The sequence below is a fragment of the Pleurodeles waltl genome, chromosome 10 (genome assembly GCF_031143425.1).
Source record: "Pleurodeles waltl isolate 20211129_DDA chromosome 10, aPleWal1.hap1.20221129, whole genome shotgun sequence".
In the NCBI taxonomy this organism is placed as follows: domain Eukaryota; kingdom Metazoa; phylum Chordata; class Amphibia; order Caudata; family Salamandridae; genus Pleurodeles; species Pleurodeles waltl.
This window is the reverse complement of record NC_090449.1, coordinates 470,903,003-470,930,311: the sequence shown is the minus strand read 5'-3', so window position 1 is coordinate 470,930,311 and position 27,309 is coordinate 470,903,003.

The window sequence follows — 27,309 nt, the reverse complement described above, 5'->3', positions numbered from 1 at the left end:
GTGAGGGGGCTGCGTGGACCCCTTCCAATGGGCCAATCTCCGTCCCAGGAGACTCCATTCCCTGGTCTCAATGTTGGGGAACGTTAGGAGAGCCTGAAGGACCCCATGGTCCTAGCTGGCTCCCCAGGTCTTGCGGGAGTCGGCACTGTTGTCACAGAGAGGAAGCTAGTCTGTGAGAGCAATGTTTCATCTGTCTCCCTGCCTGCATCACCGCCAGCAGGCAGACAAAGGAAACCTCTGCTCCGATGAAGGGAGAGCTGTTTGACATCAGAGCACAATGTTTGCTTTGGCTTGGAGGCACCCTGGGACATAGAAGGAGCCGGCTCTGGGGTGGGGCGGTCCCCAGGGCCATCAGTCACTCCTCGAGGGGGGCCATGCAGCCTCCCTCCCCACAAAAATAGCCCCGGCGAGGTGGGGGTCCAAAATGGACCCACTTTCTATTTCTTACAGTTTGCCTCGGGTGGTGGGGGTCCCCGGGGCTGCAGGGGTGCTGCACGCCCCCCACATTGATTTATTTTATAGCCCCCGGGAGGTTTTCGACCCCAGGGCTGTGGGGGGGCTACGTCTCCCATATAACTTGATTGAAGCCCCAAGAAGGTGGCGGTTCCCGGAGCGCCAGTGGGGCCACACGGCCCCTCCACATTAAATTTAATGATAGTCCGAGGAGGCAGGGTTACCCCCGGGGCTGCGGGGGGCTGCATGGCACCCCCACATAGATTTACATTAAAGCCCTGGGGAGGTGGTGGTCCCTGCGGCTGCGGGGAGGCCAGGTGGCCCGCATTAAAATTACCAATGTTCCCGGAACTTGGCCCACCTTGGCTTCAGAATTATGAAGCGCGGGAGTCTGCACTTCGTTTTGGAAAACAATTTGCCACAGGTTTGCGACCCTGTCACAAATTTGTGTCAATTTTGTTTGAAAAAAAGGCTTTCTAGCTCTTGGGGGTGTCCCTGTGGGACCTCACCACCAAAGCTAAGGGGTCAGGGTGTCCATACCCTGGCCGCGGTTCTTTATTTTTAACCTTTTTTCCTGGGGCTCAGCTGAAGCCATGTCCCAGATGGCTGCCAACAATTCCTTGTTGAAGACTTGGCAGCCAATCAGATCTCAGCACAAGATCAGGAGGGGTAGCGAATCCTTGGCATCCCTATATATACAAATTTGGATTTTCTTTAATTTTTCTTAAACTACTGAACGGATTTACACCAAATATAAAAAGGTTGCTTTCTGAACCACGAGCTACCTTTCTGCCAAATTTGGTGTAATTCCGTCCAGTGGTTTCAGAGCTATCGCTGTTCAAAATCCCTTTGGAAAAATGAATGGGGAAAACTCATTTTGGGACCTCCCTTTTTTCTCAGCACCTGCTTGACGGATCATTCCAAAACTTTCCAGACAACATCTGACGTGAGTCGTGAATTTTTTGGGAAACTTTTGTGAAGATTTGTCAACCGACTCTAAGGATATAGCCAAGTATAAAAACTAGGTCCTAACTTTACCTAGTGGCGACCGCCATACTATATATATATATATATATATATATATATATATATATATATATATATATATATACACAAAGGTTGAAGATAAGTTATAGTTAAGAAAACTTTATTTCTTGTTTTTATAGATAGATAAACAGCTTAAATTACTCCAAAACATACAAAGTTATAGTTTCCGTCCCAACCACAACTTTCTGTAACTCATGCACCTTCGTATATAGAGTAATATAAACTCCCTAGATAGACTAAATCAACTATGTGAAGTAGAGTGACATACAGTGGAGTGGCACAGAGTAGAGTGGGGTAGAGTACACTGAGGCAAAGTAGAGTGCAGTGACATAGAGTACAGTGGTGTAAAGTGCAGTGGCATAAAGTGGAGTAGAGTGGCATAGATGGGAGTGGAGCATAGTGCTATGAGTGTTGTAAAGTAGAGTGGCATAGAGTAGAGTCGTGTACAGTGAAGTGAGGTAGAGTAAAGTGGGGTACTATGAAGTGGGATAGAGTAGAGTGGCATAGAATACAGTGACATAGAATAGAGTGGCATATAGTGAAGTGGGATAGAATGAAGTGAGGTAGATTGAAGTGGGGTAGAGTAGAGTGCCATTGAATAGAGTGGGGTAAAGTACAGTGACATAGAGTGAAGTGGGGTAGAGTGAAGTGAGGTAAAGTGATGTAGAGCAGAGTGGCATTCAGCAGAGTGGTTAGAGTGAAGAGTGGTGGAGTGAAGTGGGATACAATGAACTAGGGTAGCGTGCAGTGGCTTAAAGTGGAATGGTGTATAGTGAAATGGGGTGGAGTCAAGTGGGCTAGAGTTAAGTGGGGTAGAGTGATGCAGACTACAGCAGCCCAGAGTAGACTGATGTAGACATGCAGTGGCAAAGAGTGCAGTGGTGTAGTGTAGAGTGGTGTAGAGTGGTGCAACATAGAGTACAACAGCATACTGTGTAGTGGCATAGATTACAGTGGTGCAGAGAAGAGTAGAGTGGCATAGAGTGCAGTCATGTAGAGTGGTGCAAAGTAGACCACAGTTGTGTGCAGTGGCATAGAGCAGACTTGCAGTCTTTGGAGTGGAGTGCATGGCATAGAGTAGTATGGTGAAGAGTACAGTGGTGCAGACTAAAGTGATGTAGGGTGTAGTGCCATGCAGTGCAGTGGCTTAGAGTGCAGTGGTGAAATATAGAGTACTGTGGTGTACAGTATAGTGGTGCAGAGCAGAGTGTAGTGCCTTAGAGTGCACTGCTCTAGAATGGAGTGGTGCACAGCAGAGTACGGTGGCACAGAATAAAGTGGTGTACAGTAGAGAGGTGCAGAGAAATGAAGAGTGCTGTAAAGTGCAGTGGCTTATAATGGAGCAGAGTAAAATACAGCGGCATACAGTGCAGTGGCATAGAGCACAGTGGTGAAGAGTAGAGCACAGTGGTGTATGGTGCAGTGTCATAGAGTTGAGTGAAGTACAGTGACTTAGAGTGGCGTAGATAAAGTGGCATACAATGAAATGGAGTAGAGTGGCCAAAGTGTCGTAGAGTAGAATGTTGTAGAGTAGAGTGGGGCAGGCTAGAGTAGAGTGGCTTAGACATGGCTTAGACGTAGGTTGGAGTAGAGCTGAGTGGAGTACAATGGTGTAGCGTGGAGGAGAGTAGAGTGGCATGGAGTGGCTTAGAGTAGAGTGCCAAAGAGTAGAGTAGAATTTAGTGAACAGGCTTAGAGTGATGTGGATTAGAGTGAAGTGGAGTAGAGTGGAGTAGAGTAGCGTTGTGTGGAGTGAAGTACAGTAGAGTGGCATAAAGAGGCAGTGTGTGGAATGGAGTGGTGTGACATAGAGTGGAGTGGCATAGAGTACACTGGTGCACACTAGAATAAAATAGCGTAGAGTGCAGTGGCGAGCAATAAGGTGGTTCAGAGTAGAGTTCTGTGGCATAGAGTGATGTAAAGTAGAGTTGTATAGAGTGCAATGGCACACCATGGACAGAGTAGAGTGAAGTGGGGTAGAGTGCAGTGGTGGTATAAAGTACATTGGTTTAGAGTGTCATGGCATAGAGTACAGTGCTGCAGAATAGATTGGCACACAGTACAGTGGAGTTGAGTACAATGGTTTACAGAGTAACAGTGGTGTGGAGTGCAGTGGCATAGAGTAGAGTGGTGCAAAGTAGAATAGACTGCAGTGGTGTAGAGTGGTACAGCGTAGAGTAGAGTGGTATAGAGTAGAATTTCATAGAGTGGTAAACTTTAGACTGTGGTGGCATATAGTGGAGGGCAGTGATGCGGAGTACAATGGCATACAGTGATGTAGAGTAGAGGGTAGTGGCATACAGTCCAGTGGCATAGAGTGCAGTGGTATAATTTTTTTTTTTTACATTTTGAATAATTTTGCAGTACTTTCAAGGTTGTAAAATGGTACTTAATAAACTTTTTTTTTAATATATACATCTAAAAAAATAAGTTTCCATATCTGTGCCCAGTTTGCTAAAGTCAGTAATGTCTTCTGAAACACCACAAAAATAGTCTTAATGTAGATTTGACTATAAAACACAGAACACACAAAGTGTGTTCAAAATAATATGGCTGGATTTTAATTTTGTGAGGACTGTCATCAGCCAATAATATTGATTTTTGTCATCACTATGTACTGCAATAGACCGTGAAGTTACTGCTGTGTACGGTGGCCCGATGGGACTAAGTTTTTGTCCTTTATTATGATATTACTACTAAACTAATTTACATGAAATAGCAAAAAGGATCCTTTCCACACCAAAATCTGCAAAATTGCATGAAAAGCCAATGGGCCGTTTCCAACTACATCAGATATAAATGTCTCTGGAGAATGTATTGGGGGAAATCATGTTCTGGGGGGCTCTCCTTTGTTTTTGAACACCCTTAATGAATCATCATGACATTTTGCATTGTCAGCCAACAAAGAAAAATGAAATGGTCTGCTACTATAACTCCTGCCCTAAGGAAACTATAACTCACAACCCCGCCATGCACAGTTTTTTCATCAAAACTTTTACTGCAAAGAATTGCATTGATATTATCAGTGATGTTATCAAAGATTTCATGAATGTCGTAATATGTGGGGTAATTACCAGTGCATGGCAAGAGCGCAAGTTATTGTTACCTTAGGGCACGATTTATAATTAGAGAGAACTCTAACTATAACAGGTTAATTTCTATGGTTTTGTATGTTTAAAATGTTATCCTTACTGTGTCCCTGTAACCTTTGGATTTTTTAGTGAATTTCTATGTATTTTGTAATCCTATTTACTAACTATAACAAACCGGTAACCTTAGTTTTTTCAGTGAATTTCTATGTTTTTTTAACTTATAGTAATTTTCATTACTATAAATTAATCCAACCAGCGCCGCACACAGCCTTCAGCCGTGCGTGGCGGCAATTGGCCACAGTGCCTAGCCGGCCCTATGGCCAACCCCCTATACCCCCCAACCTTGCACTGATGATGGCCTTTGGCCATGCGCAGTGGTTGGCTGCACGGCCTGGCCTGCTACCAGTCCCCGCGGTCAACCTCTCTAACCACCCAACCCTGTGAGAGCAAGAAAAAGGGAGAGGTGACTCCTTAGTGTGTAGTGTCCTTACTTAGCGACGACATTCAATCCACAGATTCTGAGAGGAAAAATACTTCAATCTTCTATCACTAGGAATGTTTAACAGTGAAAATACTAGAACATAAACAGACACAGTGCCAAGAATTTGAACCTCCAGCCTACTGAGTGACAGCGCAAAACCTTGACCATTAGGTTAGAAGTGATTCTGTTCTGCTCTGCATCTAAATGTGACTATAATATTTGAACCAAATATCTTGCTAGTCTGACTCTTTGAAGTCATTGTATGGAGAGACCATTGCAATTGCAATCTCTCTCTCTTTCTCTCTCTCTCTTCCATCCCATTGTGGGATGGAAGAAAGAAAGAGAGTGACAGGACATCAGGGGGAGTCTCAAGTCCCCCACAGTCCTAGCCAGCTCCCCACTTCCTGTGGGAGCTGGCATTGCTCCCACAAGCAGGGAAACAGATGAAAGCGTCCCTTTCTGCAAATGAGAGCTGTTTGACAATAGCAGAAAGTGAAGTGTTTGCTGTGACTTGGCGGGAGTTGTCAAAGCTTCTGCCAAGCCTGAGCAAACAACTATGTACCTGGGTGAGCACCTCCTGACATAGCACGAGTCGGCTCTGAAGGGAGACGGTCAACAGGGCCATCTATGGCTCCTTAAGGGGGGGGCGCAGCCCCTTCCAGTAATTCAATTAGCCCCAGGGAGGTGTCGGTCCCCAGGGTTGCAGGGGGGCTGCACGGCCACGTGCATTGTATTTCACTGAAGTCCCAGGGAGGTAGCAGACCCTGGGCGGCAGGTGGGCCTGGTGGCTTCCCCGCATTGTATTTGTTTTTAGCTGCGGGAAGGTGGCAGTCCCCAGGGCTGCGGGGGATCCGGGTCCCCCCCCCCACAAATTCAAAATGCCAAGGCTGTCGGGACCTGGCCCACCTGAGGATTTCACTGAAACAAGTGCAGGAGCCCACACATTTTTTCATTTTCGGTAGATCCACAGATCCGCTGCATCTCCCACCAAAAGTTTTTTAGAAAAATGCTTTTCTGCTCTGACCAGAAGTAAGGGGTCAGGGTGTCCCTACCCTTCGCCCTCTCTTTTTTTCTTTTTCTTTTTTTTTGCTGAGTCCCAACATGGCTACCTAAAATACCTTGTTGAAGTGTTGGCAGCCAGTCAGATCTCACAAAGAGATCGGGAGGGTTTGCGGAACCTTATATATATATACAAATTTGGACTTTCTTTAATTTCTCAAAAACTACTGGACAGATTTACGCCAAATACAAAAAGGGTGCTTTCTGGACCAAGAGCTATCTTAATGCCAAATTTGGTGTAATTCCGTCCAGTGGTTCACGTGCTATTGCTGTTTAAAATCCCTGTGGAAAAATGCATGGGGGAAAAAAAATTTTGGGGCTCCCTTTTTCTCGGCCCCCCGCTTGATTGATCACCACAAAACTTTCCAGATAGATGCAGTAGAGACTGTTGCATTTTCTTGGAAACATTTGTGAAGATCAACAAACAGCGCCAAAGTTAATAGAAAAAAAAAAAAAACACTTATCCTACAAAAAACGGGTCTTAAGTATAACAACTTAGTGGCAACCACCACTAAGTAATATAGTGTAGGAAAGTGCCATCTTGCCTGGCATGTTACCCCCATATTTCACTGTATATATGTTGTTTTAGTCTATGTGTCACTGGGACCCTGCCAAGCAGGGTCCCAGTGCTCATAAGTATGTGCCCTGTATGTGTTCCCTCTGCAATGCCTAACTGTCTCACTGAGGCTCTGCTAACCAGAACCTCAGTGGTTATGCTCTCTCTGCTTTCCAATTTTGTCACTAACAGGCTAGTGACTAAATTTACCAATTTACATTGGCATACTGGTACACCCATATAATTCCCTACTATATGGTACTGAGGTACCCAGGGTATTGGGATTCCAGGAGATCCCTATGGGCTGCAGCATTTCTTTTGCCACCCATAGGGAGCTCTGACAATTCTTACACAGGCCTCCCACTGCAGCCTTAGTGAATTAACGTCCATGTTATTTCACAGCCATTTACCACTGCACTTAAGTAACTTATAAGTCACCTATATGTCTAACCTTCACCTGGTGAAGGTTAGGTGCAAATTTACTTAGTGAGTAGGCACCCTGGCACTAGCCAAGGTGCCCCCACATCGTTCAGGGCAAAATCCTCAAACTTTGTGAGTGCGGGGACACCATTACACGCGTGCACTCTACATAGGTCACTACCTATGTACAGCTTCACAATGGTAACTCCGAACATGGCCATGTAACATGTCTAAGATCATGGAATTGTCACCCCAATGCCATTCTGGCATTGGGGTGACAATTCCATGATCCCCCGGGTCTCTAGCACAGAACCCGGGTACTGCCAAACTGCCTTTCCTGGGTCTCCACTGCAGCTGCTGCTGCTGCTGCCAATCCGTCAGACAGGTTTCTGCTCTCCTGGGGTCCAGGCAGCCCTAACCCAGGAAGGCAGAACAAAGGAGTTCCTCTGAGAGAGGGTGTAACACCCTCTCCCTTTGGAAATAGGTGTGAAGGCTGGGGAGGAGTAGCCTCCCCCAGCCTCTGGAAATGCTTTGATGGGCACAGATGGTGCCCATCTCTGCATAAGCCAGTCTACACCGGTTCAGGGATCCCCCAGCCCTGCTCTGGCGCGAAACTGGACACAGGAAAGATGAGTGACCACTCCCCTGACCTGCACCTCCCAGGGGAGGTGCCCAGAGCTCCTCCAGCGTGTCCCAGACCTCTGCCATCTTGGAAACAGAGGTGTCTGTGGCACACTGGACCGCTCTGAGTGGCCAGTACCAGCAGGTGACATCAGAGGCTCCATCTGATAGGCTCTTACCTCTCTTGGTAGCCAATCCTCCTTCCTTGGTAGCCAAACCTCCTTTTCTGGGTATTTAGGGTCTCTGCTTTGGGGAATCCTTCAGATAACGAATGCAAGAGCTCACCAGAGTTCCTCTGCATCTCCCTCTTCACCTTCTGCCAAAGGATTGACCGCTGACTGCTCAGGACGCATGCTAAACCGCAACAAAGTAGCAAGACGACTACTTGTATCGCTTGATCCTGCCGGCATTCTCGACTGTTTCCAGGTGGTGCATGCTCTGGGGGTAGCCTTCCTCCTCTCTGCACCAGGAGCTCTGAAGAAATCTCCTGTGGGTCAACGGAATCTTCCCCCTGCAACCGCAGGCATCATAAGACTGCATCACTTGTACTCTGGGTCCCCTATCAGCACGACAAGCGTGGTCCCTGGAACTCAGCAACTCTGTCCAAGTGACTCCCACAGTCCAGTGACTCTTCAGTCCAAGTTTGGTGGAGGTAAGTCCTTGCCTCCTCACGCTAGACTGCATTGCTGGGTACTGTGTGATTTGCAGCTGCTCCGGCTCCTGTGCACTCTTCCAGGATTTCCTTCGAGCACAGCCAAGCCTGAGTCCCGACACTCTAACCTGCAGTGCACAACCTTCTGAGTTGTCCTCCGGCGTCGTGGGACTCCCTTTTGTTACTTCGCGTGGACTCTGGTTCACTCTTCTTCCAAGTGCCTGTTCAGGTACTTCTGCGGGTGCTGCCTGCTTCTGTGAGGGCTCCCTGACTTGTTGGGTGCCCCCTCTGTCTCCTCATCCAAGTGGTAACATCCTGGTCCCTCCTGGGCCACAGCAGCACCCACAAACCTCTAACTCGACCCTTGCAGCTAGCAAGGCTTCTTTGTGGTCTTTCTGCGTGGGAACACCTCTGCAAGCTTCATTGCGACATGGGACCTCCATCCTCTAGAGGGGAAGTTCCTAGTCCTCTTCTTTCTTACAAAACTCCAAGCTTCTTCCAACAGGTGGCAGCTTCCTTGCACCCTCAGCTGCCATCTCCTGGGCTCCTGCCCACTCTCGACACTGTCGTGGCTATTGGACTTGGTCCCCTTGTCGTACAGGTACTCAGGTCCGGAAATCCACTGTTGTTGCATTGCTGGTGTTTGTTCTTCCTGCAGAAACCCCCTATCATGACTTCTGTGCTCTCTGAGGGTAGTAGGTGCACTTTACACCTACCTTTCATAGTCTTGGGGTGGGCTATTTTTCTAACCCTCACTGTTTTCTTTTAGTCCCAGCGACCCTCTACAAGCTCACATAGGTTTAGGGTCCATTCGTGGTTTGCGTTCCACTTTTGGAGTATATGGTTTGTGTTGCCCCTATACCTATGTGCTCCTGTGGCAATCTACTGTAATTTTACACTGCTTGCATCACTTTTCTTGCTATTACCTGCATAGTTTTGGTTTGTGTACATATATCTTGTGTATATATCCTATCCTCAAACTGAGGGTACTCACTGAGATACTTTTGGCATATTGTCATAAAAATAAAGTACCTTTATTTTTAGTACTTCTGTGTATTGTGTTTTCTCATGATATTGTGCATATGACACCAGTGGTATAGTAGGAGCTTTACATGTCTCCTAATTCAGCCTAAGCTGCTTTGCCATAGCTACCTTCTATCAGCCTAAGCTGCTAGAAACACCATTTCTACACTAATAAGGGATAACTGGACCTGGCACAAGGTGTAAGTACCTCTGGTACCCACTACAAGCCAGGCCAGCCTCCTACATTGGTTTTGCAGCGGTGGGATAAGTACTTGTAACTACTTACCATGTTGTCATTGTGTACTTTTCATAAGAGAATAATATACAAAACAAGTTCAGTGTATGTACACCTAACCAAAAGGTTTTGCTTTTCTCCTCTTAAACTTTTTACTAAGTTCTGAAAATTACTCTAAAACTTCTAAAAGTTTCTAAAAAGTTAGAAAAAGTGTTTTCTCTGTTCTTTAAAAAAGTTCTGAAACTTTTTCTTCCTTCTCACTGTCTCTAAACCCTTTACCATCATGTCTGATGTAGAGTCTGCTCTTAAAATGGTCAATACTACTTATGACAATTTGAATTACAAGAGCGTAAGGGGTCTCTGCTTAGATAGAGGTTTAGTGATAGGAAAGAACCCTACAAAAGAGTTTCTATATAGCATGCTTATTGTGAATGATGAGTCCCTAGGAGGCACTTCAAATGAGAGGTTAATAGAAGGCTCCCATTCTGACTCAGGGGATCTCCTTGAGGGAGGTGGGGAGGGTTCTGTTCCAAATCTGCCCCCTAGCAGGACACCTAGTAATGTTGGTAGTAGTGGAGGTTCCCATCATAGTAGGGGAGTCTTTATTCCTGTAGGCCAAGTTATTAGGGTTCATTCAGTTAGGGACAGATCTCCCTCTGATGTTTCCAATTTATCTTCTGTGTCCAAGCATTCCCAACCCACCCACCCTGAAGACAACATGTTAGAAAGGGAACTCAAAACGTTGAGAGTGGAAGAGACCAGACTGAAGCTTAAACAGCAACAGCTGGCCTTAGATAGGGAATCCCTAGACCTGGAGAAGGAGAGACAGAGATTGGGGTTTGGACCCCATGGTGGCAGCAGCAGTATTCCTGATAGTAATCCTGTTAGAGAGCATGATTCCAGGAATCTGCACAAGATAGTCCCCCCTTACAAGGAGGGGGATGACATCAGCAAGTGGTTTGCTGCACTTAAGAGGGCCTGTATGGTACAGGAGGTCCCTCAAAGGCAGTGGGCTGCTATATTGTGGCTATTTTTCAATGAAAAGGGTAGGGATAGGCTCCTTACTGTTAGAGAAAGTGATGCTAACAATTTTGCAGTTTTGAAGGATGCACACTTGGATGGATTTGGCTTAACCACTGAACAATACAGGATTAAGTTCAGAGACACCAGAAGAGAGTACTCACAAGATTGGATAGACTTTGTTGACTGTTCAGTGAAGGCCTTGGAAGGGTGGTTACATGGCAGTAAAGTTTCTGACTATGAAAGCATGTATAATCTTATTCTGAGAGAGCATATTCTGAATAACTGTGTGTCTGACTTGTTACACCAATATCTAGTGGACTCAGATCTGACCTCTCCCCAAGAATTGGGAAAGAAGGCAGACAAATGGGTCAGAACAAGAGTGAACAGAAAAGTTCATACAGGGGGTGACAAGTATGACAAGAAGAAGGATGGTAAGTCTTCTGACAAGGGTGGGGACAAAAGTAAAAATGAGTCTTCATCAGGCCCACAACAATCCTCTGGTGGGGGTGGTGGGTCCAATTCCTCTTCCAATAATCAAGTTAAAAAGCCTTGGTGTTATTTGTGTAAAGTCAAAGGCCATTGGACAACTGATGCCAGTTGTCCAAAGAAAAACACCAAACCTCCTACTACCACAACCCCTACTGCAAAGTCTAGTGCACCTAGTAATAGCAGTGGTGGTGGGAGCAAACCTACTAATAGCCAATCCAAGGGAGTAGCTGGGCTCACTTTTGGTAATTTAGTTGGAGTTGGTCTTGTTAGGGAGACCACAGAGGCAGTGTTAGTCTCTGAAGGTGCCATTGATGTGGCCACCTTGGTTGCTTGTCCCCTTAATATTGATAAGTACAAACAACTTACCCTAATAAATGGTGTTGAGGTTCAGGCCTACAGGGACACAGGTGCCAGTGTTACCATGGTAATAGATAAACTGGTGCACCCTGAACAACACCTACTTGGTCAGCAGCACCAAGTGACAGATGCTCATAACAACACTCTTAGCCACCCCATAGCTGTTGTAAATCTCAACTGGGGGGGGGGGGGCTTACTGGTCCAAAGAAAGTTGTGGTTGCCTCAGATTTACCTGTAGACTGTCTACTAGGGAACGATTTAGAGACATCAGCTTGGGCAGAAGTGGAGTTGAAGGCTCATGCAGCAATGCTGGGCATTCCTGGGCATATTTTTGCTTTGACAAGGGCTCAGGCCAAAAAGCAAAAAGGACAAGGTAAATTGGATCCTGGAACAATGGACCACGTGCTCCCTAAAGCTAGGGGTAGCAAGGGTAAATCCCTACCCACTATCCCTCCCTCCAAGGCTGATTCTCCTTCTGAGGAAGAAGAATTTCTTCCCTGTGCAGAACCTTCACCAGATGAGCTGGCAGCAGACACTGCTGAACTTTTGGGTGGAGGGGGGCCTGCCAGGGAAGAGCTGAGTGTGGCACAGCAAACCTGTCCCACATTAGAGGGTCTCAGACAGCAAGCTGTCAAGCAGCAAAATGGGGCTGTCAGTGACTCACATAGAGTTTACTGGGAGGACAACATCTTGTACACAGAGGCAAGGGACCCAAAACCTGGATCAGCCAGGAGATTGTTCATTCCCCTGCAGTACAGAGAGTTCCTCCTAACTCTGGCACATGACATTCCTTTGGCTGGACATTTGGGCCAGATCAAAACATGGGAAAGGCTTGTCCCCCTGTTTCACTGGCCTAGGATGTCAGAGGACACTAAAGATTTTTGCAAGTCTTGTGTGACCTGCCAAGCCAGTGGCAAGACTGGTGGCACACCAAAGGCTCCCCTTATTCCACTACCTGTGGTTGGGGTCCCCTTTGAAAGGGTAGGGGTTGACATAGTTGGCCCCTTTGACCCTCCTACTGCTTCAGGCAATAGGTTTATGTTGGTGGTTGTGGACCATGCCACAAGATATCCTGAAGCAATTCCTCTAAGGATCACTACATCTCCTGCAGTGGCAAAGGCCCTCCTGGGAACATTTTCCAGGGTGGGTTTCCCAAAAGAGGTTGTATCAGACAGGGGTAGCAACTTTATGTCTGCATACTTGAAAGCTATGTGGAAGGAATGTGGTGTAACCTACACATTCACCTCTCCTTATCATCCACAGACTAATGGACTGGTAGAGAGGTTTAATAAAACCCTCAAAGGAATGATTATGGGACTCCCTGAAAAACTCAGGAGGAGATGGGATGTCCTGTTACCTTGCCTCCTTTTTGCTTACAGGGAGGTACCCCAGAAAGGAGTGGGCTTCAGCCCCTTTGAACTCCTCTTTGGACACCCTGTAAGAGGTCCACTAACATTTGTGATGGAGGGTTGGGAACAACCTTTAAAAGCTCCGAAACAGGACATAGTGGACTATGTACTTGGCCTAAGATCCAGAATGGCTGAGTACATGAAAAAGGCCAGTAAAAACCTTCAGGTCAGCCAAGAGCTCCAGAAGCAATGGCATGACCAGAAGGCTGTTCTGATTCAGTACCAACCAGGACAGAAGGTGTGGGTATTGAAGCCTGTGGCCCCAAGAGCACTCCAGGACAAATGGAGTGGACCACATCTAATTGTTGAGAAAAAGGGTGAGGTTACCTATCTGGTAGACATGGGCACTGCCAGGAGTCCCCTTAGGGTGATTCATGTCAACCGCCTAAAACCCTACTATGACAGGGCTGATCTCACCCTGCTCATGGCAACAGTTGAGGGACAGGAAGAAGAGAGTGACCCTCTCCCTGATCTCTTCTCCTCCACTGAAGAGGATGCTTTAGTGGAGGGAGTAGTTTTGGCAGATTGTCTGACTGCACAACAGAAAGACAACAGCATTAATCTCCTTTGACAATTTTTTGAACTCTTTTCGACTGTGCCAGGCACTGCATCTTGGTGTGAACACACAATTGATACTGGAGACAGCTTGCCTGTCAAAAGTAAAATCTATAGGCAGCCGGACCATGTCAGGGATTGCATAAAACAAGAGGTTCAGAAAATGCTTGATCTAGGAGTGGTTGAACCTTCTGAAAGCCCATGGGCGAGTCCTGTAGCTTGTACCAAAGCCTCACTCAAAAGATGGAAAAAGGGAGATGAGGTTTTGTGTAGACTACAGTGGTCTCAATCAGGTAACAAAAACTGATGCTCACCTTATACCCAGGGCAGATGAGCTCATAGATACACTGGCATCTCCCAAGTATCTAAGCACCTTTGATTTGACTGCAGGGCATTGGCAGATCAAATTGGCTGAGGATGCTAAACCTAAAACTGTATTTTCAACTATAGGAGGGCACTACCAATTTACAGTGATGCCCTTTGTTTTGAAAAATGCACCTGCCACTTTTCAGAGGTTGGTGAACACCGTCCTGCAAGGGTTGGAGGCTTTTAGTGCAGCATATCTAGATGATATAGCTGTCTTTAGCTCCACCTGGGATGAACGCCTGGTCCACCTTTGGAAAGTTTTGGAGGCCCTGCAAAAGGCAGGCCTCACTATCAAGGCCTCAAAGTGCCAGATAGGGCATGGAAAGGTGGTTTATCTGGGACACCTGGTCGGCGGGGAACAGATTGTACCACTTCAGGGGAAAATCCAGACAATCATTGATTGGGTTCCCACCAAGAACACAGACCCAGGTGATAGCCTTCTTAGGCCTCACTGGGTATTACAGGAGATTCATTAAAAATAATGGCTCCATAGCAGCCCCACTTAATGATCTCACTAGTAAGAAGATGCCTAAAAAGGTATTATGGACAGCTAGCTGTCAGAAAGCTTTTGAGGAGCTCAAACAGGCCATGTACTCTGCACCTGCCCTAAAAAGCCCATGTTACTCCAATAAATTCATTGTTCATACTGATGCATCTGAATTAGGGGTAGGGGCAGTCTTATCACAACTGAATTCTGAGGGCCAGGATCAACCAGTTGCTTTTATCAACAGAAGGTTGACCCCTAGAGAAAAGTGTTGGTCTGCCATTGAGAGGGAGGCCTTTGCTGTGGTCTGGGCACTGAAGAAGTTGAGGCCATACCTGTTTGGCACTCACTTTATTGTTCAGACAGACCACAAACCTCTACTTTGGCAAAAACAAATGTTGAGGTGGTCCATATCTCTACAGGGAATGGACTATACAGTGGAACATAGACCTGGGAGCCCCCACTCCAATGCAGATGGACTCTCCAGATATTTCTACTTAGACAATGAAGACTCATTAGGTCATGGCTAGTCTTATTGTCCTTCGATTGGGGGGGGGGGGTTGTGTAGGAAAGTACCATCTTGCCTGGCATGTTACCCCCATATTTCACTGTATATATGTTGTTTTAGTCTATGTGTCACTGGGACCCTGCCAGGCAGGGCCCCAGTGCTCATAAGTATGTGCCCTGTATATGTTCCCTGTGTAATGCCTAACTGTCTCACTGAGGCTCTGCTAACCAGAACCTCAGTGGTTATGCTCTCTCTGCTTTCCAATTTTGTCACTAACAGGCTAGTGACTAAATTTACCAATTCACATTGGCATACTGGTACACCCATATAATTCCCTAGTATGTGGTACTGAGGTACCCAGGGTTTTGGGGTTCCAGAAGATCCCTATGGGCGCAGCATTTCTTTTGCCACCCATAGGGAGCTCTGACAATTCTTACACAGGCCTGCCACTGCAGCCTGAGTGAAATAACGTCCATGTTATTTCACAGCCATTTTACACTGCACTTAAGTAACTTATAAGTCACCTATATGTCTAACCTTCACCTGGTGAAGGTTAGGTGCAAAGTTACTTAGTGTGTGGGCACCCTGGCACTAGCTAAGGTGCCCCCACATCGTTCAGGGCAAATTCCCCGGACTTTGTGAGTGCGGGGACACCATTACATGCGTGCACTGAACATAGGTCACTACCTATGTACAGCTTCACAATGGTAACTCCGAACATGGCCATGTAACATGTCTAAGGTCATGGAATTGTCACCCCATGCCATTCTGGCATTGGGGGGACAATTCCATGACCCCCGGGTCTCTAGCACAGAACCCTGGTACTGCCAAACTGCCTTTCCGGGGACTCCACTGCAGCTGCTGCCAACCCCTCAGACAGGTTTCTGCCCTCCTGGGGTCCAGGCAGCCTTGGCCCAGGAAGGCAGAACAAAGGATTTCCTCCAAGAGAGGGTGTAACACCCTGTCCCTTTGGAAATAGGCGTGAAGGCTGAGGAGGAGTAGCCTCCCCAGCCTCTGGAAATGCTTTGATGGGCACAGATGGTGCCCATCTCTGCATAAGCCAGTCTACACTGGTTCAGGTATCCCCCAGCCCTGCTCTGGCGCAAATCTGGACAAAGGAAAGGGGAGTGACCACTCCCCTGACCTGCACCTCCCAGGGGAGGTGCCCAGAGCTCCTCCAGCGTGTCCCAGACCTCTGCCATCTTGGAAACAGAGGTGTCTGTGGCACACTGCACTGCTCTGAGTGGCCAGTGGCAGCAGGTGACATCAGAGGCTCCTTCTGATAGGCTTTTACCTCTCTTGGTAGCCAATCCTCCTTCCTTGGTAGCCAAACCTCCTTTTCTGGCTATTTAGGGTCTCTGCTTTGGGGAATTCTTCACATAACGAATGCAAGAGCTCATCAGAGTTCCTCTGCATCTTCCTCTTCACCTTCGGCCAAAGGATCGACCGCTGACTGCTCAAGAAGCCTGCAAAACCGCAACAAAGTAGCAAAATGACTACTAGCAACCTTGTATCGCTTCATCCTGCTGGCTTTCTCGACTGTTTCAAGGTGGTGCATTCTCTGGGGGTAGCCTGCCGCCTCTCTGCACCAGGAGCTCTGAAGAAATCTCCAGTGGGTCGACGGAATCTTCCCCCTGCAACCGCAGGCACCAAAAGACTACATCACTGGTCCTATGGGTCCCCTATCAGCACGACGAGTGTGGTCCCTGGAACTCAGCAACTCTGTCCAAGTGACTCCCACAGTCCAGTGACTCTTCAGTCAAAGTTTGGTGGAGGTGAGTCCTTGCCTCTCCACGCTAGACTGCATTGCTGGGTTCCGTGTGATTTGCAGCTGCTCCGGCTCCTGTGCACTCTTCCAGGATTTCCTTCATGCACAGCCAAGCCTCGGTCACCCCCACACACTAACCTGCAGTGCACAACCTTCTGAGTTGTCCTCCGGCATCGTGGGACTCCCTTTTGTGACTTTGCGTGGACTCCGGTTCACTCTTCTTCCAAGTGACTGTTCAGGTACTTCTGCGGGTGCTGCCTGCTTCTGTGAGGGCTCCCTGACTTGCTGGGCGCCCCCTCTGTCTCCTCATCCAAGTGGCGACATCCTGGTCCCTCCTGGTCCACAGCAGCACCCAAAAACCTCTAACGTGAGCCTTGCAGCTAGCAAGGCTTGTTTGCCGACTTTCTGCGTGGGAACACTTCTGCAAGCTTCATCGCGAAGTGGGACATCGATCCTCCATAGGGGAAGTTCCTAGTCCTCTTCTTTCTTGCAAAACTCCATGCTTCTTCCAACATGTGGCATCTTCCTTGCACCCTCAGCTGGCATTTCCTGGGCTCCTGCCCACTCTCAACACTGTTGTGACTATTGGACTTGGTCCCCTTGTCTTACAGGTACTCAGGTCCGGAAATCCACTGCTGTTGCATTGCTGGTGTTTGTTCTTCCTGCAGAAACCCCCTATCATGACTTCTGTGCTCTCTGGGGGTAGTAGGTGCACTTTACACCTACCTTTCAGGGTCTTGGGGTGGGCTATTTTTCTAACCCTCACTGTTTTCTTACAGTCCCAGCGACCCTCTACAAGCTCACATAGGTTTGGGCGGGGGTCCATTCGTGGTTCGCATTCCACTTTTGGAGTATATGGTTTGTGTTGCCCCATACCTATGTGTTCCTATTGCAATCTACTGTAATTTGACACTGCTTGCATTACTTTTCTTGCTATTACCTGCATAATTTTGGTTTGTGTACATATAACTTGTGTATATATTTTATCCTCATACTGAGGGTACTCACTGAGATACTTTTGGCATATTGTCATAAAAATAAAGTACCTTTATTTTTAGTACTTCTGTGTATTGTTTTTTCTTATGATATTGTGCATATGACACCAGTGGTATAGTAGGAGCTTTACATGTCTCCTAGTTAAGCCTGAGCTGCTTTGCCATAGCTACCTTCTATCAGCCTAAGCTGCTATAAATACCTCTTCTACACTAATAAGGGATAACCGGACCTGGCACAAGGTGTAAGTACCTCTGGTACCCACTACAAGCCAGGCCAGCCTCCTACATTGGTTGTGCAGCGGTGGGATAAGTACTTTTAACTACTTACCACTTTGTTATTGTGTACTTTTCATAAGAGAATAATATACAAAACAAGTTCAGTGTATGTACACCTAACCAAAAAGTTTTGCTTTTCTCTTCTTTAACTTTTTACTAAGTTCTGAAAATTACTCTAAAACTTCTAAAAGTTTCTAAAAAGTTAGAAAAAGTTTTTTCTCTGTTCTTTAAAAAAGTTCTGAAACTTTTTCTTCTTTCTCACTGTCTCTAAACCCTTTACCATCATGTCTGATGTAGAGTCTGCTCTTAAAATGGTCAATACTACTTATGACAATTTGAATTACAAGAGCCTAAGGAGTCTCTGCTTAGATAGAGGTTTAGTGATAGGAAAGAACCCTACAAAAGAGTTTCTATATAACATGCTTATTGTGAATGATGAGTCCCTAGGAGGCACTTCAAATGAGAGGTTAATAGACGATTCCCATTCTGACTCAGGGGATCTCATTGAGGGAGGTGGGGAGGGTTCTGTTCCAAATCTGCCCCCTAGCAGGACACCTAGTAATGTTGGTAGTAATGGAGGTTCCCATCATAGTAGGGGAGTCTTTATTCCTGGAGGCCAAGTTATTAGGGTTCAGTCAGTTAGGGACAGATCTCCGTCTGTTGTTTCCAATTTGTCTTCTGTGTCCAAGCATTCCCAACCCACCCACCCTGAAGACAACATATTAGAAAGGGAACTCAAAACCATGAGAGTGGAAGAGACCAGACTGAAGCTTAAACAGCAACAGCTGGCTTAGATAGGGAATCCCTAGACCTGGAGAAGGAAAGACAGAAATTGGGGTTTGGACCCCATGGTGGCAGCAGCAGTATTCCTGATAGTAATCCTGTTAGAGAGCATGATTCCAGGAATCTGCACAAGATAGTCCCCCCTTACAAGGAGGGGGATGACATCAGCAAGTGGTTTGCTGCACTTGAGAGGGCCTGTATGGTACAGGGGGTACCTCAAAGGCAGTGGGCTGCTATATTGTGGCTATCTTTCAATGAAAAGGGTACGGATAGGCTCCTTACTGTTAGAGAAAGTGATGCTAACAATTTTGCAGTTTTGAAGGATGCACTCTTGGATGGATTTGGCTTAACCACTGAACAATACAGGATTAAGTTCAGAGACACCAGAAGAGAGTACTCACAAGACTGGATAGACTTTGTTGACTGTTCAGTGAAGGCCTTGGAAGGGTGGTTACATGGCAGTAAAGTTTCTGACTATGAAAGCCTGTATAATCTTATTCTGAGAGAGCATATTCTGAATAACTGTGTGTCTGACTTGTTACACCAATATCTAGTGGACTCAGATCTGACCTCTCCCCAAGAATTGGGAAAGAAGGCAGACAAATGGGTCAGAACAAGAGTGAACAGAAAAGTTCATACAGGGGGTGACACGTATGACAAGAAGAAGGATGGTAAGTCTTCTGACAAGGGTGGGGACAAAAGTAAAAATGAGTCTTCATCAGGCCCACAAAAATCCTCTGGTGGGGGTGGTGGGTCCAAATCCTCTTCCAATAATCAAGTTAAAAAGCCTTGGTGTTATTTGTGTAAAGTCAAAGGCCATTGGACAACTGATGCCAGTTGTCCAAAGAAAAACACCAAACCTCCCACTACCACAACCCCTACTGCAAATTCTAGTGCCCCTAGTAATAGCAGTGGTGGTGGGAGCAAACCTACTAATAGCCAATCCAAGGGAGTAGCTGGGCTCACTTTTAGTAATTTGGTGGGGGTTGGTCTTGTTAGGGAGACCACAGAGGCTGTGTTAGTCTCTGAAGGTGCCATTGATTTGGCCACCTTGGTTGCTTGTCCCCTTAATATGGATAAGTACAAACCACTTACCCTAATAAATGGTGTTGAGGTTCAGACCTACAGGGACACAGGTGCCAGTGTTACCATGGTAATAGATAAACTGGTGCACCCTGAACAGCACCTACTTGGTCAGCAGCACCAAGTGACAGATGCTCATAACAACACTCTTAGCCACCACATGGCTGTTGTAAATCTCAAATGGGGGGGGGGGTTACTGGTCCAAAGAAAGTTGTGGTTGCCTCAGATTTACCTGTAGACTGTCTACTAGGGAACGATTTAGAGACATCAGCTTGGGCAGAAGTGGAGTTGGAGGCTCATGCAGCAATGCTGGGCATTCCTGGGCATATTTTTGCTTTGACAAGGGCTCAGGCCAAAAAGCAAAAAGGACAAGGTAAATTGGATCCTGGAACAATGGACCACGTGCTCCCTAAAGCTAGGGGTAGCAAGGGTAAATCCCTACCCACTATCCCTCCCCCAAAGATGAATCTCCTTCTGAGGAAGAAGAATTTCCTCCCTGTGCAGAACCTTCACCAGATGAGCTGGTAGCAGACACTGCTGAACTTTTGGGTGGAGGGGGGCCTGCCAGGGAAGAGCTGAGTGTGGCACAGCAAACCTGTCCCACATTAGAGGGTCTCAGACAGCAAGCTGTCAAGCAGCAAAATGGGGCTGTCAGTGACTCACATAGAGTTTACTGGGAGGACAACATCTTGTACACAGAGACAAGGGACCCAAAACCTGGAGCAGCCAGGAGATTGGTCATTCCCCTGCAGTACAGAGAGTCCCTCCTAACTCTGGCACATGACATTCCTTTGGCTGGACATTTGGGCCAGATCAAAACATGGGAAAGGCTTGTCCCCCTGTTTCACTGGCCTAGGATGTCAGAGGACACTAAAGATTTTTGCAAGTCTTGTGTGACCTGCCAAGCCAGTGGCAAGACTGGTGGCACACCAAAGGCTCCCCTTATTCCACTACCTGTGGTTGGGGTCCCCTTTGAAAGGGTAGGGGTTGACATAGTTGGCCCCTTTGACCCTGCTACTGCTTCAGGCAATATGTTTATCTTGGTGGTTGTGGACCATGCCACAAGATATCCTGAAGCAATTCCTCTAAGGATCACTACATCTCCTGCAGTGGCAAAGGCCCTCCTGGGAACATTTTCCAGGGTGGGTTTCCCAAAAGAGGTTGTATCAGACAGGGGTAGCAACCTTATGTCTGCATACTTGAAAGCTATGTGGAAGAAATGTGGTGTAACCTACAAATTCACCTCTCCTTATCATCCACAGACTAATGGACTGGTAGAGAGGTTTAATAAAACTCTCATACTAATGATAATGGGACTCCCTGAAAACTCAGGAGGAGAAGGGATGTCCTGTTACCTTCTCACCTTTTTGCTTACAGGGAGGTACCCCAGAAAGGAGTGGGCTCCAGCCCCTTTGAACTCCTCTTTGGACACCCTGTAAGAGGTCCACTAACACTTGTGAAGGAGGGTTGGGAACAACCTTTAAAAGCTCCCAAACAGGACATAGTGGACTATGTACTTGGCCTAAGATCCAGAATCGCTGAGTACATGAAAAAGGCCAGTAAAAACCTTCAGGCCAGCCAACAGCTCCAGAAGCAATGGCATGAACAGAAGGCTGTTCTGATTCAGTATCAACCAAGACAAAAGGTGTGGGTATTGGAGCCTGTGGCCCCAATAGCACTCCAGGACAAATGGAGTGGATCCCATCTAATTGTTGAGAAAAAGGGTGAGGTTACCTATCTGGTAGACCTGGGCACTGCCAGGAGTCCCCTTAGGGTGATTCATGTCAACCGCCTAAAACCCTACTATGACAGGGCTGATCTCACCCTGCTCATGGCAACAGATGAGGGACAGGAAGAAGAGAGTGACCCTCTCCCTGATCTCTTCTCCTCCACTGAAGAGGATGCTTTAGTGGAGGGAGTAGTTTTGGCAGATTGTCTGACTGCAGAACAGAAAGACAACAGCATAAATCTCCTTTGACAATTTTCTGAACTCCTTTCAACTGTGCCAGGCACCACATCTTGGTGTGAACACACAATTGATACTGGAGTCAGCTTGTTTGTCAAAAGTAAAATCTATAGGCAGCCTGACCATGTCAGGGATTGCATAACACAAGAGGTTCAGAAAATGCTTGATCTAGGAGTGGTTGAACCTTCTGAAAGCCCATGGGCGAGTCCTGTGGTGCTTGTACCAAAGCCTCACTCAAAAGATGGAAAAAGGGAGATGAGGTTTTGTGTAGACTACAGAGGTCTCAATCAGGTAACAAAAACTGATGCTCACCCTATACCCAAGGCAGATGAGCTCATAGATACACTGGCATTTGCCAAGTATCTAAGCACCTTTGATTTGACTGCAGGGTATTGGCAGATCAAATTGGCTGAGGATGCTAAACCTAAAACTGCATTTTCAACTATAGGAGGGCACTACCAAATTACAGTGATGCCCTTTGGTTTGAAAAATCCACCTGCCACTTTTCAGAGGTTGGTGAACACAGTCCTGCAAGGGTTGGAGGCTTTTAGTGCAGCATATCTAGATGATATAGCTGTCTTTAGCTTCACCTGGGATGAGCACCTGGTCCACCTTTGGAAAGTTTTGGAGGCCCTGCAAAAGGCAGGCCTCACCATCAAGGCCTCAAAGTGCCAGATAGGGCAGGGAAAGGTGGTTTATCTGGGAGACCTGGTCAGCGGAGAACAGATTGTACCACTTCAGGGGAAAATCCAGACAATCATCGATTGGGTTCCCCCTACAACACAGACCCAGGTGAGAGCCTTCTTAGACCTCACTGGGTATTACAGGAGATTCATTAAAACCTATGGCTCCATAGCAGCCCCACTTAATGATCTCACTAGTAAGAAGATGCCTAAAAAGGTATTATGGACAGATAGCTGTCAGAAAGCTTTTGAGGAGCTGAAACAGGCCATGTGCTCTGCACCTGTCCTAAAAAGCCCATTTTACTCCAAGAAATTCATTGTTCAAACTGATGCATCTGAATTAGGGGTAGGGGCAGTCTTATCACAACTGAATTCTGAGGGCCAGGATCAACCAGTTGCTTGTATCAGCAGAAGGTTGACCCCTAGAGAAAAGCGTTGGTCTCCCATTAAGAGGGAGGCCTTTGCTGTGGTCTGGGCACTGAAGAAGTTGAGGCCATACCTGTTTGGCACTCATTTATTGTTCAGACAGACCACAAACCTCTACTTTGGCTAAAACAAATGAAAGGTGAAAACCCTAAATTGTTGAGGTGGTCCGTATCTCTACAGGGAATGGACTATACAGTGGAACATAGACCTGGGAGTACCCACTCCAATGCAGATGGACTCTCCAGATATTTCCACATAGACAATTTAGACTCATCAGGTCATGGCTAGTCTTAGTGTCCTTCGTTTGGGGGGGTTGTGTAGGAAAGTACCATCTTGCCTGGCATGTTACCCCCATATTTCACTGTATATATGTTGTTTTAGTCTATGTGTCACTGGGACCCTGCCAGGCAGTGCCCCAGTGCTCATAAGTATGTGCCCAGGATGTGTTCTCTGTGTAATGCCTAACTGTCTCACTGAGGCTCTGCTAACCAGAACCTCAGTGGTTATGCTCTCTCTGCTTTCCAATTTTGTCACTAACAGGCTAGTGACTAAATTTACCAATTCAAATTGGCATGCTGGTACACCCATATAATTCCCTAATATATGGTACTGAGGTACCCAGGGTATTGAAGCTCCAGGAGATCCCTATGGGTGCAGCATTTCTTTCGCCACCCATAGAGAGCTCTGACAATTCTTACACAGGCCTGCCACTGCAGCCTGAGTGAAATAACGTCCACGTTATTTCACAGCCATTTACCACTGCACTTAAGTAACTTATAAGTCACCTATATGTCTAACCTTCACCTGGTGAAGGTTAGGTGCAAAGGTACTTAGTGTGTGGGCACCCTGGCACTAGCCAAGGTGCCCCCACATAGTTCAGGGCAAATTCCCCAGACTTTGTGAGCGTGGGGACACAATTACACGCGTGCACTGTACATAGGTCACTACCTATGTACAGCTTCACAATGGTAACTCCGAACATGGCCATGTCTCTAGCACAGAACCCGGGTACTGCCAAACTTCCTTTCCGGGATCTCCACTGTAGCTACTGCTGCTGCCAACCCCTCAGACAGGTTTCTGCCCTGCTGGGGTCAAGGCAGCCCTGGCCCAGGAACGCAGAACAAAGGATTTCCTCTGAGAGATGGTGTAACACCCTCTCCCTTTGGAAATAGGTGTGAAGGCTGGGGAGGAGTAGCCTCCCCCAGCCTCTGGAAATGCTTTGATGGGCACAGATGGTGCCCATCTCTGCATAAGCCAGTCTACACCGGTTCAGGGATCCCCCAGCCCTGTTCTGGCACAAAACTGGACAAAGGAAAGGGGAGTGACCAATCCTCTGACCTGCACCTCCCAGGGGAGGTGCCCAGAGCTCCTCCAGTGTGTCCCAGACCTCTGCTATCTTGGAAACAGAGGTGTCTGTGGCACACTGGACTGCTCTGAGTGTTTATTCTGTGTTTCTAGTAATGGTTTTTAAGTATTATCTGTGTTTTATAATATTTATAGATTGGCAAATGCGTTCTGGTTTACACTTTTATGGCAATCGCCAAATAAAGTTATTTGACTGACTGACTGACTGACTGATTGGCCATTGCCAGCAGGTGACGTCAGAGGCTCCTTCTGATAGGCTCTTACCTCTCTTGGTAGCCAAACCTCCTTTTCTGGCTATTTAGGGTCTCTGCTTTGGGGAATTCTTCAGATAACGAATGCAATAGCTCATCAGAGTTCCTCTGCATCTCCCTCTTCACCTTCTGCCAAAGGATCGACCGCTGACTGCTCAGGATGCCTGCAAAACTGCAACAACGTAGCAAAATGACTACTAGCAACCTTGTATCGCTTCATCCTGCCGGCTTTCTCAACTGTTTACAGGTGGTGCATGCTCTGGGGGTAGCCTGCCTCCTCTCTGCACCAGGAGCTTTGAAGAAATCTCCCATGTGTCAACGGAATCTTCCCCCTGCAACCGCAGGCACCAAAAGACTGCAACACTGGTCTTCTGGATCCCCTCTAAGCATGACGAGCGTGGTCCCTGGAACTCAGCAACTCTGTCCAAGTGACTCCCACAGTCCAGTGACTCTTCAGTCCAAGTTTGGTGGAGGTAAGTCCTTGCCTCCCCACGCTAGACTGCATTGCTGGGTACCACGTGATTTGCAGCTGCTCCGGCTCCTGTGCACTCTTCCCGGATTTCCTTCATGCACAGCCAAGCCTGGGTCCCCGATACAACCTTCTGAGTTTTCCTCCGGCGTCGTGGGTCTCCCTTTTGTGACTTCGCATGGACTCCGGTTCACTCTTCTTCCAAGTGCCTGTTCAGGTACTTCTGTGGGTGCTGCCTGCTTTTGTGAGTGCTCCCTGACTTGCTGGGTGCCCCCTCTGTCTCCTCATCCAAGTGGCGACATCCTGGTCCCTCCTGGGCCACAGTAGCACCCAAAAACGTCTACCGCGTCCCTTGCAGCTAGCAAGGCTTGTTTGCGGTCTTTCTGCGTGGGAACACCTCTGCAAGCTTTATCGCGACGTGGGACATTCATCCTCCAAAGGGGTAGTTCCTAGTCCTCTTCTTTCTTGCAGAACTCCAAGCTTCTTCCAACAGGTGGCAGCTTCCTTGCACCCTCAGCTGGCATTTCCTGGGCTCCTGCCCACTCTCGACACTGTCGCGACTATTGGACTTGGTCCCCTTGTCTTACAGGTACTCAGGTCCGGAAATCCACTGTTGTTGCATTGCTGGTGTTTGTTCTTCCTGCAGAAACCCCCTATCATGACTTCTGTGCTCTCTGGGGGTAGTATGTGCACTTTACACCTACCTTTCAGGGTCTTGGGGTGGGCTATTTTTCTAACCCTCACTGTTTTCTTACAGTCCCAGCGACCCTCTACAAGCTCACATAGGTTTGGGGTTCATTCGTGGTTCGCATTCCACTTTTGGAGTATATGGTTTGCGTTGCCCCTATACCTATGTGCTCCTATTGCAATCTACTGTAATTTTACACTGCTTGCATTACTTTTCTTGCTATTACCTGCATAATTTTGGTTTGTGTACATATAACTTGTGTATATCTTTTATCCTCATACTGAGGGTACTCACTGAGATACTTTTGGCATATTGTCATAAAAATAAAGTACCTTTAGTTTTAGTACTTCTGTGTATTGTGTATTCTTTTGATATTGTGCACATGACACCACTGGTATAGTAGGAGCTTTACATGTCTCATAGTTCAGCCTAAGCTGCTTTGCCATAGCTACCTTCCATCAGCCTAAGCTGCTAGAAACACCTCTTCTACACTAATAAGGGATAACTGGACCTGGCACAAGGTGTATGTACCTCTGGTACCCACTACAAGCCAGGTCAGCCTCCTACATATAGCCACCACTAGGTAGTTAAAGTTAGGAGCATGTTTCCATGGAAAAGTGTTTTTTGACTTGCCTGTATCTTTGGCACCGTTTGACGGATCTTCATGAAATTTTCCAAAAAATGTGCCCCGGTAGTTCTTGTTGTGCACTGAAAGTTTCAGGGTGATCCGTCAAGGGGAGGCAGAGAAAAAGGAGGGGGTAAAAAAGTTGCATTTTCTATGTACATTTTTGTAGGCGTTTGAACACAATTACAGCCCAAAGCACTGAGAAGGAATTACTCCAATTTTGGCAGAAAGCTGGCTTTTGGTGTGCAGATTGTGCATTCACTTATTCTGTGTAAATTTTTTCAGGAGTTTTTGAGAAAATTAAGGAAATCCATATTTGTATATCTCTGGCCATGCCGACTTGGTGAATAATGAGAAGCTTGTGCAGGGAAATGCAGAGCTCTGATTGGCTGCCAGCACTTCAACCAGAAAGTGTTGGCAGCCACCTTGGACTCAGCTTCAGACAAGTCCTAACAAAAAAAATGCAAACAAAAGGAAAAGGGACCAGGGTAGGGACACCCTGATCCCTTAGCTCTGGTGCGAGGTCCCAGCGGGACCACACCAGAGCAAAAAAGAACTTTAAAAAAACAATTGCCATGAATTCACCACAAATCTGCCAAATTTGCAGCAAAAATTAAAAGAAAGAAACAATTTGGTCTCCCGCACTTGTTTTTATGAAGCCCCCTGCTCCCCGTCTTAATATTTCTCTCTGGACAACCACCTCCCCAGGACTTATGTTTTAAAATATGCAGTGTGGGGTTGCGTGGCCCCCTGCTCCCTAGGGATTGCCACTTCCCTAGGGCAAAATGTATTTATTTGAGGCACCTTCCCTAGGCCACTATACAATTATATGCAGAGGGGCTGCATGCCTACTTGGAGGGGGGCTGCCTGCCCCCCGTGGAGCCAGTAATGGCCCTGGGGACCACCACCCCCAGGGTATTATGTCCCAGGGTGCCCACCCTCGGGACATAGCTGTTTGTCCTCACTTGGCAGGAGCTTTGACAGTTGCCAGGAAGTCAGAGCAAACACTCTGCTTGAACCAAGCGAGAGCTGTCAAACTGCTCTCGCTTTGTGGGAGCAGAGATTTCCTCTGTTTCCTTGCTTGAAAACATGCAGCAGGGA